This window comes from Topomyia yanbarensis, chromosome 2, assembly GCF_030247195.1.
Source record: "Topomyia yanbarensis strain Yona2022 chromosome 2, ASM3024719v1, whole genome shotgun sequence".
Taxonomy (NCBI): domain Eukaryota; kingdom Metazoa; phylum Arthropoda; class Insecta; order Diptera; family Culicidae; genus Topomyia; species Topomyia yanbarensis.
The window spans coordinates 418,236,746-418,256,897 of NC_080671.1; the positions used below are offsets into that span (position 1 = coordinate 418,236,746).

Consider the following 20,152-nt stretch of genomic DNA (forward strand, 5'->3'; position numbering starts at 1 on the left):
GTGCTCTGACGACAAATACTAAAAAAATCGTTGAAGCAAATTGGTCTTTCGTATATGTCAACTTCTAATGCGCCCACCTTCGCTAAAGAGTCAACCTTTTCGTTGCCCGGGATAGAGAAATGATAGGGGACTCAAACAAAGGTAATCTGGTAAGATTTTTCAGATAACGTACACAAGGACTCCCGTGAAGCGAAACGTTGTCCTATCATTAAGGTTAGAGGAGCAGGATCAAAACTAAGTCAGCTAAAATAGACTTAAAGGTCTTTTTTCAAATCAATATCATTTGTATTTTGGTATAGATAACACACATAGGCTTTAATTAGCTCTTGGATACGTGCATGATATAATTGTTTAAAAAGAAAATATTTGTGTTGAAGGACAGCTCATGAAATAAAGAAGGCAAAATTTTATTATTTATCATTCAACAATTCTACAAATATTCCTACTTCCACAAGGATTTTCAAATTATTCGGAAGAATGTCGTCATCAAAAATAAAACTACGGAAACTGCCTGATGCGTTCTCTATATATACGGGCGCGAATATAACATTCGTAGCCTAACACTTAGCCTGTCCAAAACACTGTAAGTTTACATAGGTTACATAAATTAATGGTCGTTCAGAACTGTGCATTAGACACCATTATTTGTTTACAATTATATCGGCAATACATGTAGTCAGCTGGAAATGTGTTTGATTCCAAGTTATTCATCTCAATGAAGGAAGCATTCAGTCTTCCCTTGGTAATAACATGGAAAATAGAAAAAAAATTCTGCGCTTGGAAGGGTTAAATAACGTAGTATTGCTCATTTTTAAGTCTTTCGTCAAAGCTACACCATTATATTTTTATTTTTGTAGATTTTGTTTATCGTCCATTATATCTAATGCACTTTATGCCAAACGCCCTTTATGCCTAATTTCCCAAGTGGTAATCCTAAAGTGTTTATCGATCAACACCGGCGCCGGCCTCGCCCTTACGTAAATCGCAGTAGGAAAGGGAAGAAATATTAGGCTGACACTTGCTTTTACTAGAGGCCGAGCTCAGTATACTACTGAGCTCTCCACAAGTGTCACGATAGGAGGGTGATTGCTAATAAAGATAACACTATTCAACACAAGATCGGGGAGCAGAATGAAAAAAGTTTGGAGTTCCTGGAAACCCCCGGTGAAGAATTTTTTGAAAAAAATTGGAACGGGGTTTCACAGTTTAAAATCAAAGTTTGTATAGAGAACTAGGGGTGTTCAATAGGGAAGATATCAATAAAAATGGTCATCTTAAATTTTCGCAAAAAATCTTACATAAACTGCTTATTACATCGAAAAAGGAATCTATGCAATTTTCTAGTTCAATCGGTCAACATTAAGGGGGTACGGCGTTTGAATATCGATTTCATAATATTCGAAAAAATCCAAAACCCCGCCATTATTTGAGTTTGTTCTGCTCCCAAGCCCAGTCCGTTGGGAAAATTCGATCAAACATCTTCATTTTCACCTAAAAAATGTTATAACTTTGGTTTTAAAGTCCCTAATTTAGTACAACAAACTATAAAATCTAAGAGATGAAGTGTAGAGAGTCCTGTTTTTGTCACTTCTTACGACATGGAAGCAGGAAAAACTAGATTTTAAATTGAAACGACACCAGACCAGAAAACGCAGAAGATGCAAGAAATAAATATGCGATGTTATGTCGATTTTTAATATAGAAATTTGGCTATAATAATATTATGCTCATGAAATATGGTTTAGATGGCAATCAATAATGTAGTGCATGTACTACGCAAAACTATATGAAAATACTCAATACAATACAATGAGATAAAAATATGTAATGAAAATGATTAATTGAACTGAAAGTAAACCAATGAACATGACAATAAAAAAAAATATTCTTCGAACTGATATTACTGTAGAAAATTGGTAAAAGGTTTTCCGATTCTACCCGCTAATTGTCAATTCTCAAACCTTATTCATGATTGAAGTCATCATTCCACTCAGACAAGACCATACGTTTTCCCCATGCACATTGAATGCTCTGTGGATTAGTTCCCCAGTTCAGCTCAAAGAAATGTCAACTCGATTGGCATCACCCAGCGGATAGTTTTCCCTTACAATGTTATTAAATCAACGAACATCTAAAATTACATGCGAAAAAAGTGCAATTTTGAAATAAATCGAATCAAGAATACTACTTATTTGCGATAAAATAAGAACGGAACAAATAGTTGCGTGACCAAGATGGTTCATTTGCAAAGATAGCACCGTTGATGAATCACCCAATAGAAGTAAGTGATAAGGGACGCGGACGAAAATAGCTGACCACCCCCCTGAGTGTAGCTTGGCTGTGTCGATCCGGTGAAAATCACGTGGATCGTGTCTGATGGATAGTATTTCCCATCTTCAATATACATTGATTGCAACTGCTTCCGCGGTCTTCCATTATCCCAAAGATATCAACGTAGGCTTGGTTCAGGGGGATGGAAGTGGGTCGGGATTTTATTCGGGTAATGTCCCGACTTGTGTCCAACCACTACACCTTGGATGCGCATTTGCGGCGTATTGGGCTTGCGGAGAGTAGTCTGTGCGCTTGTGACGAGGGCTATCACGACATCGAGCACGTTGTCTGGGTATGCGCCGGGTATTTGGACGCCAGGTCTCAGTTATATGTCCCTTATTTATACTTTCATAAAAACGATAAATATCCTAATTTAGTCCCTCTCATTTATTTCTCGTTTCTAGAAGTTTCCTCCTGCCTTGTGGAACCGATCAGCTCCAGAGTGCTACTATGTAACCGCCGTCGCCCTTACCACCTCGGAAACTGAAGCGAGAGCGACTCGAGGTCCGATGACTTTTGAAGGATTCCCCGCGGGTCCGAAGAATACCATACGCCAATCCGACCTACTAGACTGAGGCGCTAATTTGTTTCGCTGATATCCTGTTTGCCCGAAAGTTGCAAGTTTTGCTCTTCGCTCCCGGTCACCATATACGCCTTCTCTCCCCTGTCCTTGATACAACTGCAGCTACACTGATGTGGAAAAAAGCCCCCCTCTGAATATCTTGACCAAGCATAAGTCTTCGTTAAAAAAATCAAATTTGTGTTCTGTATTCCTAGCTTTAAGATAGCTGTAATTTTTACTCTTTGTTTAAACTATTGTCCTCCATCTTGTAAATAGAATTGTATCCCTAGTTTTTAGACATCTGTGGAATACCAAACTATATTGTTAGTTTTAAGATAACTGTAAAATATTTCGTAAAAAACTATTACTCCCCCTCTTGTATATCAAACTGAATTCCTTGTTTTAAAATTTTTTTTTAAAAAAATGTTGTCCCCTCTTTTGTATTTAGAATCTTATTTTTAGTCTTAAGATACCTGTAAATTTTTTCTCTTTTATAAAAAAATATTTCAACATTGTAAACTCCTAGTTTTAAGACATCCAAAATGTAAAAACAAAAGAATTTGACACCGCCAAGCTAACGCATTTGTGCCTATCAAATAAACGAAATAAATAAAAAAAAAGCTGCTTGCGCTGCAAAATTTTAACTGATTGAAGCGGCTGGATGTTGTTGGCTCGAATCAAAACTTGTCGAAAGTAAACAAAGTTCATTTCATATCGTCAACCTGGCGCCCAGGTGGTGAAATCGTTAGAATTCAACGGGGTGCTGGAGCGTTGTCAGAAAATTTTAATTTACAGATTAAATTTTACTAAACTTCCCAGTTAAGCTCAGCCGGAATGCTGGCTGGTTCTAATTCATATTCCGGCTCCGGTGACACAACCGATTCTAGTTAAAATGTTTAAAGGGAACCGTTTCGATGCGGCTTAGCCGCATAACCGAGGCCTAGGAACCGAAGCGGCGCTGGGTGAGGTGGATCGCCCGCCGTCAGAAGCAAGCGAACGTGTGATCCACTCGTTTGCCCTGCTTACTGAAACATAGGGGCTATTCCTAGTTTAAGTCCGACTGAGCGGTAGCGAAGTCGGACAGCACCCGCAAAAGCGATGTGGCGTAGCCACATTGGGTGTTGGACACAAAATAAAATTAGCAACGCTAGCAAAATGTAAACACAAATGAACATTCCGGATGAACCTATCGTCAATTGACATTTCGACGAGTTTTGATTCGAGCCAATAATATGGGCCCGAAAATCTAACAGTGGCAGATCCAGGGGTAGGACTACGTGTTCTTGCTGTTCAGGTTTCGTGAGTTCGTGACGGATTTTTGAAGTGACCGAAACTTTCTTCCAATGAAAAGCTGGACAAAATCTGGTTGTAGTGGGTAGAAAATATAAAAGCCTGCAAGCCCCAGAAGACCTACCAAAGCAAGAAGTGTCCGACAACGAAAACAAACGAAATTCGTAAAGCTTAAACTACTGATTCGCGGATATACCACTGTAAAGGGCGAACACGAAATTATTGCGACACATTCAACAGGGCATAACTTTTTAACCATTGAGTAAAAATCAACCAAATTTTGCACACTTTCTCATTGATGTGTATTGTTTACATGCTATCAAACTCGAAGTCGTGTATTTCGATTCAACGAAAATGGAGGTGAACCAACGCGAGTCGAGAGAACAAATTCTTTCCAAACACCTGGAATTTCCTGACCTATCGCACCGGCAGTTGGGAAAAATGTTGAACATTCACCATTCAACCGTCTCCAGAGTGTTGAAGCGGTTCCAGGAGCGGTTGATGTTGGACCACGGCAAAGGAGCTGGAAGAAAACCAGGACCGGAGAACAAAAAGACGGAGGGAAAGGTGAAGCGGATGATTAAAGCAAATCCCAACGTCTCAAGCCGTGATTTGGCTAAAAAGATCGGCATGTCGCAGAGCTACGTCCAGAATGCAAAGAAGAGAGCTGGACTACATACATACAAGGTACAGAACTTCCCAAACCGCGATGAGCGGCAACAATCGACGGCTAAAACTCGGGCACGGAAGCTCTACGAGAAGATGCTGACAAAATATGGCTGCTGTGTTATGGACGACGAAACGTATATAAAAGCCGATTTTAAGCAAATTCCGGGGTTGGTGTTTTTCACCGGCAAGAGCAAGTTCTATGTGGACGACAAATTTAAGAAGAAGAAAATATCGAAGTTCGCCTCCAAATATCTCATTTGGCAGGCCATCTGCTCTTGCGGACTGAGGAGTGAGCCTTTCGTGACAAAGGGCACAGTAAATGGCGAGATCTACAAATCTGAGTGCCTCGAGAAGCGCCTTTTGTCATTCTTGCAGCAGCACGACGAAGCTCCGCTATTTTGGCCAGATTTGGCATCATGCCACTATTCTAAAAGTGTCCTGGAGTGGTATGAGACCAATTCTGTCCATTTTGTTCTAAAGGACATGAATCCGCCAAACTGTCCGGAGCTGCGCCCGGTGGAGCAGTACTGGGCAATTATGAAGCGGGAACTTCGGAAGAGTAAGAAGACAGTCAAAGACGAGAAGGACATGTTAAGATATGGAAAAAAAAACTGAGAAACTAGTACCGGATGACACTGTAAAGACTTTGATGGAGGGCATCAAGCAAAAATGCGTTCAATTTTACACTCAAGGCTCCATCGATTAACTTTTCTTTTGTTTTTTGAAGTAAATATATGTATAAAACTACCCTAAAATTTTGGTTTGATTTTAAACATTATAAGAAAATTGGCGTGACATTTTCGGTCTCGCAATAATTTCGTGTTCGCCCTTTACTAGCGATATGATCGTTTATACCTTTCGTCGTGGATTCTAGACAACCATGTTTACCATTAAAATTTATCACACCTTTGATGAAAGAACAAGCAGAACAGTCACAAATAAAACAACGTATTCTGACTGCAACATGATTACCATTAATCACCAACCCATGCTCTAAAATAGGTAGTAGCTCATCTACAAATGGATTTAGAAATGCAATAGCACTTTTGGGTGTGCTCGTTCCATAATATATTCCTATGGCCATAGGGGGAGCTACAGGAAACTCGTGTACCCTGAAGAGAATTCGCTAAAACTTTTTAGTACCACTTTTTTGACCTGATGAACCGTTAATATTAATAGTCGACCCAATTCAAGTAGGAGTTGATGATTCCTACAACAGATTTCACTGCTGTTTGAGTGATGTGGAACTCCGTGGACTAGTACCGAATTTTTCAGTGGAAAGCATTGTATTCTGCTTTCCATCAATTTCGGGGTTTTCAATTGTTACATTATTCACAAGTTTCCATTTTTCCTATATCGCTGAAGTAATCGACTGTATGTCCCACTTTTTGAAGCTTTTAAAAATCGTTTCTTATTGAAATAATCACACATGTGAAAATATTCGGAATGGTTGAATTTATTTACACATTGCTACAATGATGCAACATATAATCCGACTTCAAGCGATTATTTTTGTTGTTATAAACTATCAGTTTGTACGACGTATTACCTACACAATACAGTGTGATAAAGGAAACTGTTGGATCTCACGTATATTGATCAGTTTGAGGAATTCTGACGAGTTTCAGCATACATAACATGAATTCATCTGCATGGTTATGCGATTCTGTGATATTAATCCGAATAAGTTCATGTAATACCACTATATGCGACAAAATATATACATCACCCATACAGATATACGATAATGATTTTAAACAGTTCTTTGTACGATGTAGTCCATGCAACTTTATGCGACTTCTGGTTTCGAATGTCCGACTTTGTTAAACCAAGTATCAAATGGAAGGTATAATCAGTCTTCCCAAATGAACATCGAACACCATGTTCGCTCTAGTTCTGTGCTCATCCTACACCACGGCTTACATATACTAGGCTAGCTCGTTCGAGTGAAAACATTTGACGAGCGCGCGTCATAGAAATCGTCGGCGAAAACAATTATATGAAATTCATATATTGTTTGCTGCTAACGAATGATCGGCACCTGATATATCACAAGGAAGCTATGCCGATGTCCAAAACCTTTGCTGTGAACAGAAAATTACGGTGGGATATGTTTTCTATGGCATGCAGTCGAATTCCCGATTTACGCTAATAGTCACATAGATGCACTAATTAACCACTGTGTCTAGTGTAATTATGGCGTAATGTACGTCATGAATCCATTGCACACTATTTTTTCCATCGTAAGAGCTCAAATATTGTCAATTAACAACTTTCGAGAAATCCGTTTGTTTATCTCAACGCTTTCTCTGACGTCACCGAAAACTGTCAATTCGCGGAGTAGCAAGCCTCGGTTCTGTGAGCCGTGATCCTACACCATCATTTCGTGTGCAAACTCGAACGCGCTAATGCGTACCATAACAGGGGCACATGTTCGTCTGCACAACCGAACTTCATGTACGTACGCGGTGTTCGTACACACAGGTTCTTGATACTAGTTTTCTCTTTCTCTCACCCATCATCACTAGCATTAACTCATTTTGTTTTGTGTGTGCCTTTCTTATGCACGTACGCGGTGTACGTACACGGTGTTTAAACCTAAGTTTGCACATCGTTCGCTTGGGTTCGGTGTTCGATGTGAACCTGTACACAAAGGCAAAGAATGTTTGAGGTTGAACGCGTGCACGAAATTTTGTACACCGGTGCAAACTTGTCGATGTTCATGGGAAGACTAGGTATAATATGCAGATGAGTGTTGCATTACCACCCCGCCCCCCTTACCCTTACACTTCCTTTCTTCACCCAACCACCCTTGGACCACCCTCACACTTGCATTCTCTTCATCCACCCCGCATACCGAAATAAGATAAAGGAATTCCTGATGCATCCATCATCCTCTCACTTTACTAACTACCACCCCCTCCACTTCCAAATCCAGTTCCACAGCATTTCAAAATATGATCACATGAAGATAACAATGAACTCATGCTGATTAAGCTAAATAAATATGCTTTTTTGTTTCAAGTGTGTCAGCATCAACTTTCGTGGTAGTCGTGGGATACGTACCAAGTGTAATATGAATGTAGTAGACATTTTCACAATGCTATATTGAACGAACCCTACTATTAAATCATAGTTTGGATAAATCAGAAAGGCACAGTCGTATTACTAGGTAGATTAAAACAGGATTTTTTATATAAAAATTACCGGACAGGCGAGTATTAGACTGCCCAGAAAAAGAGTTTTTGAAAACTCAATCTGCCCATCCCTGAGTCGATTTTTAGTTCCACCAGGAGTACTTGCACTAAATTTGAAGCAAATCAAACAAGTCTAGCTACCGGACAAACGCGCCTGAAGTGTGTATGGGATTTCCGACAATTTACATGGAGAAAACCCGCTAACTCGCACAGCATGCATCATACTATCCCTGCAAGTGAAAATAAGTGTGTACAACATTGCCGAAGACTGCTAGTCAATCCGGCTTTGATAACAGAAGTTATTAAACTTTTAACGAATTGATATCTGAGTCAGTTTTGCATAGAAAAGAGGTAGAATATAGAGATGTTCGGGAAAAAGACGGCAAAATGTCTGTTTTACAACTTTGTAGAAGACACCTAATTTCTATCTCTCTCAGTTGAGAAGTTTGTGTAGGCGCCCTGTATGCGGTAACATGTAGAACTAAAATGTTCTAACTAAAACATGACTCGTATTATTTACTATAATTCTTCGGAACATGCTATTGAGCTAAACCTAACCATTATTTCCCAAAAATGTGTAGTTCGTGAGAATCGAGCTGCTAGGACCCATGCAAAACTGACTCCGACATCACTTCGTTAAAAGTTTAATAACTTCTTTTAAAACAACCGGATTGACTAGCAGTCTTCAGCAATGTTGTACATAACTAAATTATCTCACTTATTTTCATTTACAGGTAATATGAGACATACAGTGCCACCTAGCGGCGAAAATGCGAGCTGATGGATTTTCTCCATGTAAATTGTATAAAAATCCCATACAAACTTCAGGCACGCGGGTCCGGTAGCAAAACTTGTCCGATTTGCGTCAAGTTTGGTGCGAGTAGTCCTGGTGGGACTAGGAATCGACTCAGGGGTGAGCCAATAGGCGTCTATTTTTGTCACTCGAGGAAAGAAGCTAAAGATCTACCTACCAAATGTCATATTGATTGTAAAGTTAAACTATTTTTATTGTCATGCGACCAAAGAAATGAACTAAATATTTAGCATCGAACAATTGACATAGACGGAATATAACGAACATTTCCTTTTGCATATTTAGCAATTAAAATGAAAGGGTTTAAGGGAAAAAATATAAAACAAAAAAGCATTACATTTATTACACAAGGGTAGGCATTACCTCACACATCTGCATACGCGTAACGAAGGGAACTGGTGAAGGCGGTCATGATCATCGCTGAGCACTGCTGTGAACTAGCAATGTTTTCCTTCTCCGACTCAAGCTACATACATATTACCCCTTACCGCGTGGAAAGCCCCCAGCTGTTGATAGGCAGCTAGCACGAGTCGAGTCATGCCACATAAGATACATTGAGTTATAAACTACATTTCACTTTCATTCGGATCTACCGCCGCTGCTGCCGTTGCTGGCCTTTTAAAGCCTTGCATTTTTCACTACCTTCCCTCCCGTTGCGGGAAGTGGAATTAGAGACCCAGCCGGCAGCCAGCAGCACTTGGTTTCCGCGGCAACGAGGCAGATTTTTATGATTTGCCTTCATAATTTTTATTTTTACATTTATTTCTCGTTAGTCATCTGGTCGACGCAAATGGCTATTTTGATTTACCCGCCATATCAGATTGCGCCACCATCGGCCACCATATGTGTTGGATGGTTTGTCGCGAGTTGAGTAAAATAAAAGTAAAAAAAAGAAAGAAGTGCTTTTCCGGTTTCCGCAAGCGAGATGCAATCTGAAGGTGTACACAGTTTTTATCTGCTTTATATCATTACTGCGAGTGAAGGTGTCGACAGCATCATTCGGAGAGGAAGCTTCCTTCAATCAAATTGTTTTCACTTTGGACAGCTTTTATGTCGCCTGGTACATAACATTCCGGGAGGTAAAGGTTGATTGAATAACTGTGAGGACATACTGAAAACGTAGGATCATTCGATTATCTTGAATCTTATTTTAATGCAAGTAGTTAAGCAGTCTTCATTTCGTTATCTTCTGAATTGCACATATCTTGTCGTATGTAATTTTAAATGTTCTTTGATTTGATGGCATTGTAAGGAAACACGTATCTGCCGGTTGATGCCGATCGAGCTGACATTTCTTTGGGCTGAGCAATCTAATTTCGTTGTTTGTTTAGTATTTTTGTCCAACTAGGAAACTAATCCACTGGGTTTTCAATGTGCGTGGGGAATACGCATGGTCTTGTCTGAGTGAATGATGGCGTTTCACGTAAATTTAATGGTTGACAGGCGCAATGAAAATGTCGCATTTTAAACCAAAGGTACAGACAGCTTGTCAAACCAGATATTTCCTCGTGAACTTCAACAGCTTCATCTGCTTCAAAATATCGGCCACTTTTCCCTTCCGGCTGTCATTACGCTGGTGACAATTGAATTGGCCACTTTTAACAATTTCGCTAACTCGTAAGTAAGTAGTTCGGTTTCAGGCGGTCCTCGAGTAAAACTTCGCTGTGCTTGGACGGCTCTTATATTACTGAAGAGCAAATGACAAATTCAAACAAAAAAGAGACACCTTTCTGCACGCAGGTAAATGAGGGTTTTTTGAATATCGTTCGCAGGTTTAACTCAACCGTATTTTGATCGTAGACCTTTTAAATGTCTCTACGAAATTTTTGGTGAAAGGAGCCGATTTATCAATAGTTCTTTATTATCCAGGTACCGACATTGCATAGATTTGTTAGAATCTTTGTCTGGTTTCATTTTGAATTCGTTAAAGAAAAAGCACATTCGGCCAAGTCGGTGCTCTACAACATTGCCAGCCGCTGAAAATACATCATCTCATTCGTTCGATACTGTACCTGACTTTTTTCAGTTTCGGGGAAAATTGATTAAAGTGAATTTTACGAGTCCTACATATACAGGGTGTTTGGTTCATGAGTAAGAATCTCTCGAGGGGTAATTTACTGTCATATTTGGAGCAAAAAATCGGTCTACACATACCATCGAATCTCAACCGTAACAGAGTTATTGAACTTTTTGTGTAAAAAACTTGTTCATCTTAAAACACCTCTAACTCAAAAAGTATACCTCGTATTTTAAATCTTTTAGTGCCATTGGAAAGGTGAGAAAATTTTCTATTGAATAATGTCCTCATATCTTTCAGATAATAGTTTTAATTACCTTTTAGTTGTAAAGTAGTTAAAAGTTAGTGTTTTTGATGAGGTTTTTGTTAATTTTCTCGAAATAATGAATTATGATTCTAGCAATATCTATTATCCAAAAGTTGGGTTTGAGGACGATTCATAATTTGTTCTTCAACATAATATTCCTATCTCTTCTCGTTTCCTTGTAATTTGACTTCTCAACTTTTCCTGTAATTGACTTGCAAGTTCTTAAAAGACTCTAATCTAAAAAATATGCTTCATATCGCTATTATCAGGGCTTCATTGGAAAGCTGAGAAAATTTCCTTTCGATGTATGTACAGATATCTTTTAGTTAAGTGTACTACATGACTTTTTACTAGTAAAATAACTCAAAATTTGCGGTTTTTGGTGATTTTTATGATTATTTTAATTATTAATCAACTAAATTTATCGTCACTATTGTTCATATGGTGCCCCTTAATATTCTCTACAACTTGTTATTTGACACTTTAGCCCTATCACTTTTGATTTCACTACAATTTAATAGTTAACACAGGATGGCCTCATCACAAATGCCGTGGGTTCGAAAATGATTTTGCTTCGAAACTAAAAGAGATAATTGAATGGAGTCAAAGGAAGAATTTTAGAACTTGCTGAGATGCATTAATTCCATGATAATAATGGTGAAGTTTATTATTTACTATTTTAAGAAAATAACGAAAATGCTAATAATAACACTAACTTTAAACTAATTAACTTCTAAAAGAACACTACATTCACTTAACTGAAAGGTCTTAATACATTTTTCTCTGCAAAATTTTCCTGGCTTTCGAATAAAAATAAGAAAAGGTACAATAAGTGCCATACTTTTTCAATAAGAGCTAGTATTAGTGAATATGAGATAAAAATATGCAAGTTCAATAACCCAAACACATGAAAACAAGACAAGATAAGTGTACCATGTCAAAGAACAAATTATACAACTTTTCAAGACTAACAATTTGAATTATTAAAATAGTGATGTTAACTATTAAGATTTTCGCGAAGTGAACGAAAAATCGATCAAAATTGTTAAATTTTAAATAAATTACTGTGAAAAGATTACTTAACCTCGTTAGCTGAAACATTTGAGGACATTTTTCAGTGGAAAATTTTCTCACCTATCCAATGGATCTAAAACATTTGAAATACAAAGTATATTTTTCGAGTTAGAGCTATTTTAAGACAACTAAGTTTTTAACACAAAAAGTTCAATAACTTAGAAACGGTTGAGATTTCATGGTATGTGTAGAACGATTTTTTTCTCCAAATGTGCCAGTCAATATTTTTAAAGAGCTCATAATTAAAACCTTAAATAAACCACGAAAATAACAGCATAACGTAATAAATAAAAATACAAAAAGTACTTTGAACGGAGGTAAATTTAAAGAAAGAAAAACATAAATACATAAATAAGGAACAAATAAGGAAAAACTAATAAAACAAGAGAGCAAAAAAATGACGTTTAAAATAATGACCAATACTAAAAAAGTTTAAAAGCTCAAAGGAAAAGTTAAAATTTATAAATAGGTATAAAATCCAAATAAATAGCAAAATAGAATAGATTAAATTATTGAAAAAATTAAATTAAACGAAGGAAATGAAAAAGGAAATTAAACAGAAAATAAATAGAAAAATTATAGAAAAATGGTTAAAATAATTTAAAACGGGTAAACAGAAAAATAAAAAAATGATATAGGGTAAAGTGCCTATTTTCACCATACTAAGCAGGGTGCCTCACTGATTCATTAATTCCTCGGCCTACAATCAATGGAATGCGTAAAAATGGACATCAACAACTTTGCTTCGTTGTTAAGAACCAATATAATAACACAAATACGCTGAAAACAGTGTAATTCTCGTGTTTGAGCGCAACGAAAACTCGAATCGAGTGCCTCTATTGTTGCGCTACCATTTGAATCAATGCGTGGAACAAAGATGGCAGACACTGCTCTAACCAACGGCTTCAAATGGGTAAGGTGATAATAGAAACATAGCGAAAATGGGCTCATCACCCTATAAGGATAAAAGACAAGAAAAACTGCAAAGCCAGGAAAAATTAATGCATCCAAAAACATAAACACAAAGCTTCAAAGAAGTAAACCAATATAGAAATGAACAATATGGATCCAGTGAGTTAGTCGTAGAAATGTTTGAAATAATCTGAAAGTGGAGAATTATTTTTTCTTGAATGTTCATCACTGTTTGCTATATTCCGGTCGTCAGTAGAGCTGATAGTTTTTTTTTTATTTTTTAGTGTTTTACACTCGCGATTATTTTTATTCTCGTTTTATCTGTATATCGTTTTATTCGGTAGTACGTGTGCATTGAAATTTCGTGACTTCAAGCACGATTATATCTACCAGTGTGATTCGTGAAAGTGATTGTTTTTGGTTGTGATTTTTGTTTTCATTTGACATTATCACTGCACAGACGTTACGCTCAATTTTTTCGCCAAAAGCGACATCTGCTGGTGGGTAGTTGAGTTGTCGCACGTTGCGTGCAAGTTCGCTTCCATTGACGCACGTTACCCGTTAGCGTTTTCCTGCGCATATTGCATACCCGCTAGGCGTTATTTCTACATCAACAGCATGGCTTGTAAGAACTGCTCGAAAGTGGTTAATGATTATGATCGAATCACATGTCGTGGATACTGCGGAAATTCGTTCCACATGATATGCGTCAAGATGGATTATGATGTTCGTGACGTCCTGGGAACCCACCCACGGAATCTATTCTCTATTCTATGTGCGACGGCTGTGCTGACTTATTCTCGAATGATAATTTTCGTAGAATGGCTTCGCGTTGTTGCGACATAGTGCCTGACAGCAATTCTCTGAAATCTATAAAGAACGACATAGCTGATTTGAAAGATGTCGTCAAAGCTCTCTCGGTTAAAGTTGACTCAAAACCGCTATCCCCAACTATAACGCCTTGGAATCGAATTGCTGAATATAATCCAGTTTCAAACACGCCTAAGCGCAAACGGGAAGATGATTCGCTCAAAACAAAAATTCCAAATATTCGTGGATCCAAAGCTGCGTTTGAAACAATAAAAACAATTTCACCACCTGAGGAGCTGTTATGGGTTTACTTGTCAGCATTCGATCCCAGCACGACGGATGATGAAGTTTCTACCCTTGTGAAAGATTGTCTGGGGGAGAATCTGCAACCGAGAATAGTTCGTCTAGTTCCTAAGGACAAGGATCTCTCAACTTTGAGCTTCATTACTTTCAAAGTTAGCGTTAGCAAATCATACAGGGATAAGGCTCTGTCCAAAGACTCTTGGCCGGAGAACATCTACTTTCGTGAATTTGTGACCAATTCAAAAATCCAACGACCTATCATCAGGATTACGGCGGAGAAGAATCCATCTGGTGGTGAACAGTAGCGCCAAGCTGTTCCGGATAAACTCATCTGTCCAACTTCTTGTATCCCGGCGAGCGATTTAGGTTTACCTGGCGAATCGGCGTCTTCTTCTGTGTCAGGTAAAGCCAAGAAGGGTATATGTCCTTCCGAAGCAATACAAGATGCTGCACGCCCTCAATGTAAATTTCACTTACAGTCTGCTGATGAACACAACTCTACCGCCGCTGTGAATCTTCAATGTCAAAAACAAAATTTGGATCCCATCGTAACGAGCACGTCTCTTCATAGCACATTCGGCTCTACAACGATCACAGAAGGACTAAGCACTCTATGCTATGCTGGTATGACTCATCGCACCCTGGGACGCACTGCTGCTAGCACTATGGAAGCCCTAGATCCCCCTGCCACAGTCGAGCCATTGCAGCCAGCGTTCACCAGTCGTCCCGGTCCTGTGTGCAGGAGTGGTCTTCCAAACCGATACCAACGGCAATCAATCGCGGCATTCAAACCTACAAATATATTACCAGAATGCCGGTGGTATGAATTCAGTAATCGAAGATTATCTGGTAGCAAGTTCGGATGAATGCTTCGACATAATCGCCCTCACAGAGACGTGGCTTAGCGATAGCACTCTGTCAGTGCAAGCATTTGGTGCCAACTACGATGTTTTCCGAACTGATCGCAGCTCACGTAACAGTCTCAAGGCTACCGGCGGCGGGGTACTTGTGGCTATCCATCGTCGATTGAAAGCGCAACTGATTGACGATACTTTGGGGGTCTGTGTCGAGCAGGTGTGGGTGCGAATCAAACTGGCTGGCTACGCACTTTTTCTTTGCGTGGTTTATCTTCCACCGGACCGCACTCGCGATTCGACATTGATTGATTCACATACTGAGTCACTGGAACGGATTTCCGCTCAAGCAAGCCCGGTTGATGAGATCCTGATTGTTGGTGATTTCAATTTCTCCGGATTAAAATGGCGCTCTGCTTCTGACGGATTTATGTTCGCTGATCCCGAATTGTCATCTTTTCATGCTGGTATCACCAGTTTGCTTGACTGCTACAGTCTAAATCTGCTGCGCCAAACGAATAATGTGGTGAACGAGAACAACAGAATCCTTGATCTCTGTTTTTCGAGCAAATCTGACTACGCGCCAAAAGTTACCGCAGCACCGTTCCCCCTGGTAAAGACTGTTAGACATCACCCTCCCCTGCATATATTGCTTGAAGCGATTCGAGTGAAGCATGACTGCAATGCTTCTGACACCGTCAGCTATAATTTTAGAAAAGCCAACTATAATAGCATTATTGACTTCCTGTCGAATATCCACTGGACTGAAATTCTCGACAATGATGATGTCAACGTTGCAGTGCAGACCTTCTCCAATGTTATGAGCTATGCTATCGATCGCTATGTACCCAAAAGAAGTGGCCTTCAATCTAAGCACCCAGCGTGGTACACTGCCGAGCTGAGACGGTTAAAAGCGACTAAAAGAGCCGCTCTGAAGAAGTACTCCAAGTTTGGGGGCTACGTGCTGCGACAACACTACGTTCATGTTAACCAAGTCTATAAAAAGACATCGAAGCGTTGCCATGCCGATTACTTGCGAAACGTGCAACGTAAGTTGAAGTCCGAACCTAAAACATTCTGGAAGCATGTAAACGAGCAAAGAAAGGAATCCGGGTTGCCTTCAACGATGAGCTATGGAGGACGTATGAGCTCTAGTTTACAGGAGATCTGCCAACTATTCTCTGAAAAGTTCGCGAGTGTTTTCTCCAACGAGAAACTGACACCGACCCAGGCTTCACGCGCGGCTCTCAATGTACCTCAATCATACCAGTCTTTGAACTCTATCAATATCGACAATAATATGGTACAACTGGCGATTAGCAAAATGAAGGCTTCAACCTCGGCAGGCCCAGATGGTATACCAACTATTATTCTAAAAAAATGCTCTGCCGGTCTAATTGAACCTCTTTGTCATCTGTTTCAATTGTCGCTATCAATTGGAGTGTTTCCCGAACTCTGGAAATCCTCCTTCATGTTTCCAGTTCACAAAAAAGGTGATAAAAAGGTAGTTGACAATTACCGTGGTATTACAACGCTAAGCGCAGTTCCTAAGCTGTTTGAAATGGCTGTGTTGGAACCCATCTCCAGCCACTGCAAACAGTATATCTCCGAGACTCAGCATGGATTTATGCCGAAACGTTCAACATCTACGAATCTTCTGTCGTTCACAACATATGTTACAGATGCTATGTCGGACGGCCTTCAAACTGATGTTATCTACACGGATCTTTCAGCTGCTTTTGACAAGATAAATCACGCTATTGCAGTGGCAAAATTGGATAGACTTGGCTTTGGTACTAATATTCTCCGTTGGATGCAATCGTATCTCAGTGATCGTCGTCTAGCAGTCAAGATAGGTGATTGTGTATCCGAAGAGTTCTTTGCTTCATCTGGTATTCCGCAAGGCAGCCATCTCGGTCCATTGATTTTTCTTCTGTATTTCAACGACGTTAACTTTTGTTTAGAAGGACCACGGTTGTCTTTCGCCGACGACCTCAAGTTATACCATAGAATACGGAATACTGATGATGCAGCTTTCCTTCAACGCCAACTGGAAACCTTTGCGGAATGGTGCGAGATCAACCGAATGACCCTAAACCCCAAGAAATGTACGGTCATTACGTTCTCGAGGAAAAAAACGCCAATTCGATTCAATTACTGTCTAGCTGACAGAGCGAATTGCGTCAAAGATCTCGGAGTTTTTCTCGATGAACAACTGACGTTTAAACAGCATATCAGCTATATTGTCGCAAAGGCATCACGCTGTTTGGGGTACATAATGAGAATATCTAAGCACTTTTCAGATATTTACTGCTTGAAATCTCTTTACTGCTCACTCGTTCGATCAACTCTGGAATATTGTTCAGTTGTGTGGAACCCTCATTATCTCAACGGTGTCCATCGAATTGAGACAGTAGGGGAGACTGAGGAGACTTGATCCCCTTTTTTATTTTTCAATCCTACTCCGTGGAATGATACAAAAACTATGTATTTTTTGTAGTTTTATATTGTTTCTAGGGTTGACTGATAATCATAAAAAAATTACATGGAAATATTATACTGGACATGAGCTATGAGCATTTTTGGAAAACAACCAAAAACTGCAAAATTCTTTGATTAGTGGAGACTCGATCCCTAATTTGGGGACACTGGATTATTTTTTGAAAACGTGTTTAAAAGAGCATGTAGGGTAATAAGCCTATTTTTACCCTGTTTCTATTATCATCCTACCCATCTGAAGCCTTTGGTTAGAGCAGCGTCTGCCATCTTTGCTCAACGCATTGGCTCAACTGGTGTTGCGATAATTGGGGTACTCGATTAGAGTTTTAGCTGCGCTCAAACAGAAGATTTTCACCATTCTCAAGACAATTTTGTTATTCTATTATAATAAGAGCCGAATGACATAAAGGCTAAAACCTCTATAATCGAAATTAAAAATGGCGCCTAATAACAAAGCAAAGAAGCTTAAATAATACAATTAATAATGAAATAATGTGGTACCCTCCCTAATATGACAAAAATAGGTACCTAATCCCATTCAATGTTATAAATGTATTGTGGTATTGATTAAATTGTTGTGATTGCATATTACTATTTTTGTTACTACATATTACGCATCTCTCACAAGGTTTTTTTTACGAATTCCCCAAATCTCTGTGCAATTATCTGAAAGCTGTCGTTATTATGGTTGAGGAACGTCAAATGTGGGATGCATGGTTGCTACGTATACTGTAGTAAACAATTACAGTTAAGTTTCTGTACGATGAAGCGTTCATTTTTGACAGTATTTTTTTATTATTTCATGGCAACAATGACAATGACTCTGGTGTGAATTTGGTTATTTTCAGTGGTGTGTATGAAGCATGGCGAAGGGGATCAAATCTCCACGAATTTGAAGGGATCAAGTGAACCCATAGCATATATTTCAGCAAACTTTAGAACAAGTATAGTTGAACAAAAAAATCAGCTCAATCATAACGTATTCATATAATTAACATTCTCCGATAATTCTGTATGCAAAAGTATAGTATGTAGTGGGTGACTTTATCAATTGTATAAAAGTTTGAAAATTTAGAAAATAAATCTTCTTCAGTTCTTCTGAGATTTTTTTCTTTGAATCGGTAAAAATTCGGTAACACATGTCCAATTTATTTTTTTGTGTTAAAGAAACTTATGTTTAGATAAAGCTGCGCAACTTTCTAGTATATTCGATTAACGTATTCTGATCCGCCTTTGAGTTACAATGATGGGATCAAGTCTCCCCGGGGATCAAGTCTCCTCAGTCTCCCCTACAGCGCAGATTTGTTCGGTTTGCCCTTCGTCGATTGCCTTGGAGCAACCCTCACCAACTGCCAAGTTACGAAAGCCGAGGTTCGCTTATTGGACTCGATACATTGCAAGTGCGGCGGTATCTATTCCGTGCTATGACGATTTCGGATATTTTGCAAGATCGAATTGACTGCCCCGAGCTTCTCAGTGCGATAAATATGAATGTTCGCCCTCGCGCCCTTCGCAATAATTTATTCCTTCGATTACCTCTTCGCCGGACTAACTATGGAGTAAACGGTGCCATCATTGGTTTGCAGCGGACCTTCAACAGAGTGTCATCCGAGTTCGATCTTCACATTCCACGTAGCAGATTACATGTTGACTTTTTAAATAGATTAAGAAATTATCATTAGGACCACACTGTGTCTGTTGATATTAATTAATTATAAATTATAAATTATAAACTAATTTAGAATTGAATAAGTGCAATGGAACAATAGAAATAGAAATAAATGGGAACAATTGTACGGACTGGATAGAAGGCAAAATAGAAAACAAGAACAAGTGAAAATAGTACATCAACAGCCAAAGTGAAATTATAAAAAACATGTAAAATCAAAATGTTTCAAAAATGAAAATGTAAGAAAAAGTGGGATAAAATAAGTATATTACAATAAAGAAAATAAGATAAACTTTTAAAAATAAATTGGGAAAATAATAAGTAAATCTATACAGGAGTGGATTTTTTTTTAAATTTGATGTAATGGAAAACAGAGAACATGCACAAAACGTAAAAAAGATCAAAATGAAGTACAAATGGGATGAAAAAATAAACAAAATAGGGTGCAGTAAATTTAAAATTAAAAAAAGGAAAATACTAAAGGTAATAGAACATAACAATATAGGAAAATGGGAGAATATTGACAAACATCCATACAAATAAGAAGCATACATTTCAAAACTGATAAATGGAGAACCGAAAAATTCACCATACAAAAAAAAACGAAACGAAATTATTCTTTTTAAAGAAAATGGAGAAACCTGAAAATGAAAATTATGGAATAAGGGCGAATTGAGAAAATTCTGAAGTAGGTTTATTGAAAAATGTGAAAAAATGCAAAAAATAATGGAAAATAAAAGTGTAGGGAAATAAATTAAATAAATTTAATTTAATTAAATAAATTTAATCAGTTAAACAAACGGATGAAAAAGAAGCAAATAAAACAATAGATAAATTGAAAACA

At 38.4% G+C, this 20,152-nt stretch overlaps 1 protein-coding gene across 2 annotated transcripts in view; it reads right to left on the minus strand.

Moving 5' to 3' along the window:
• Window positions 1-20,152, minus strand: part of LOC131685201 (proclotting enzyme) — an 88,296-nt gene that overhangs the window by 46,672 nt on the left and 21,472 nt on the right. The gene's annotated exons all lie outside the window — the stretch shown is intronic.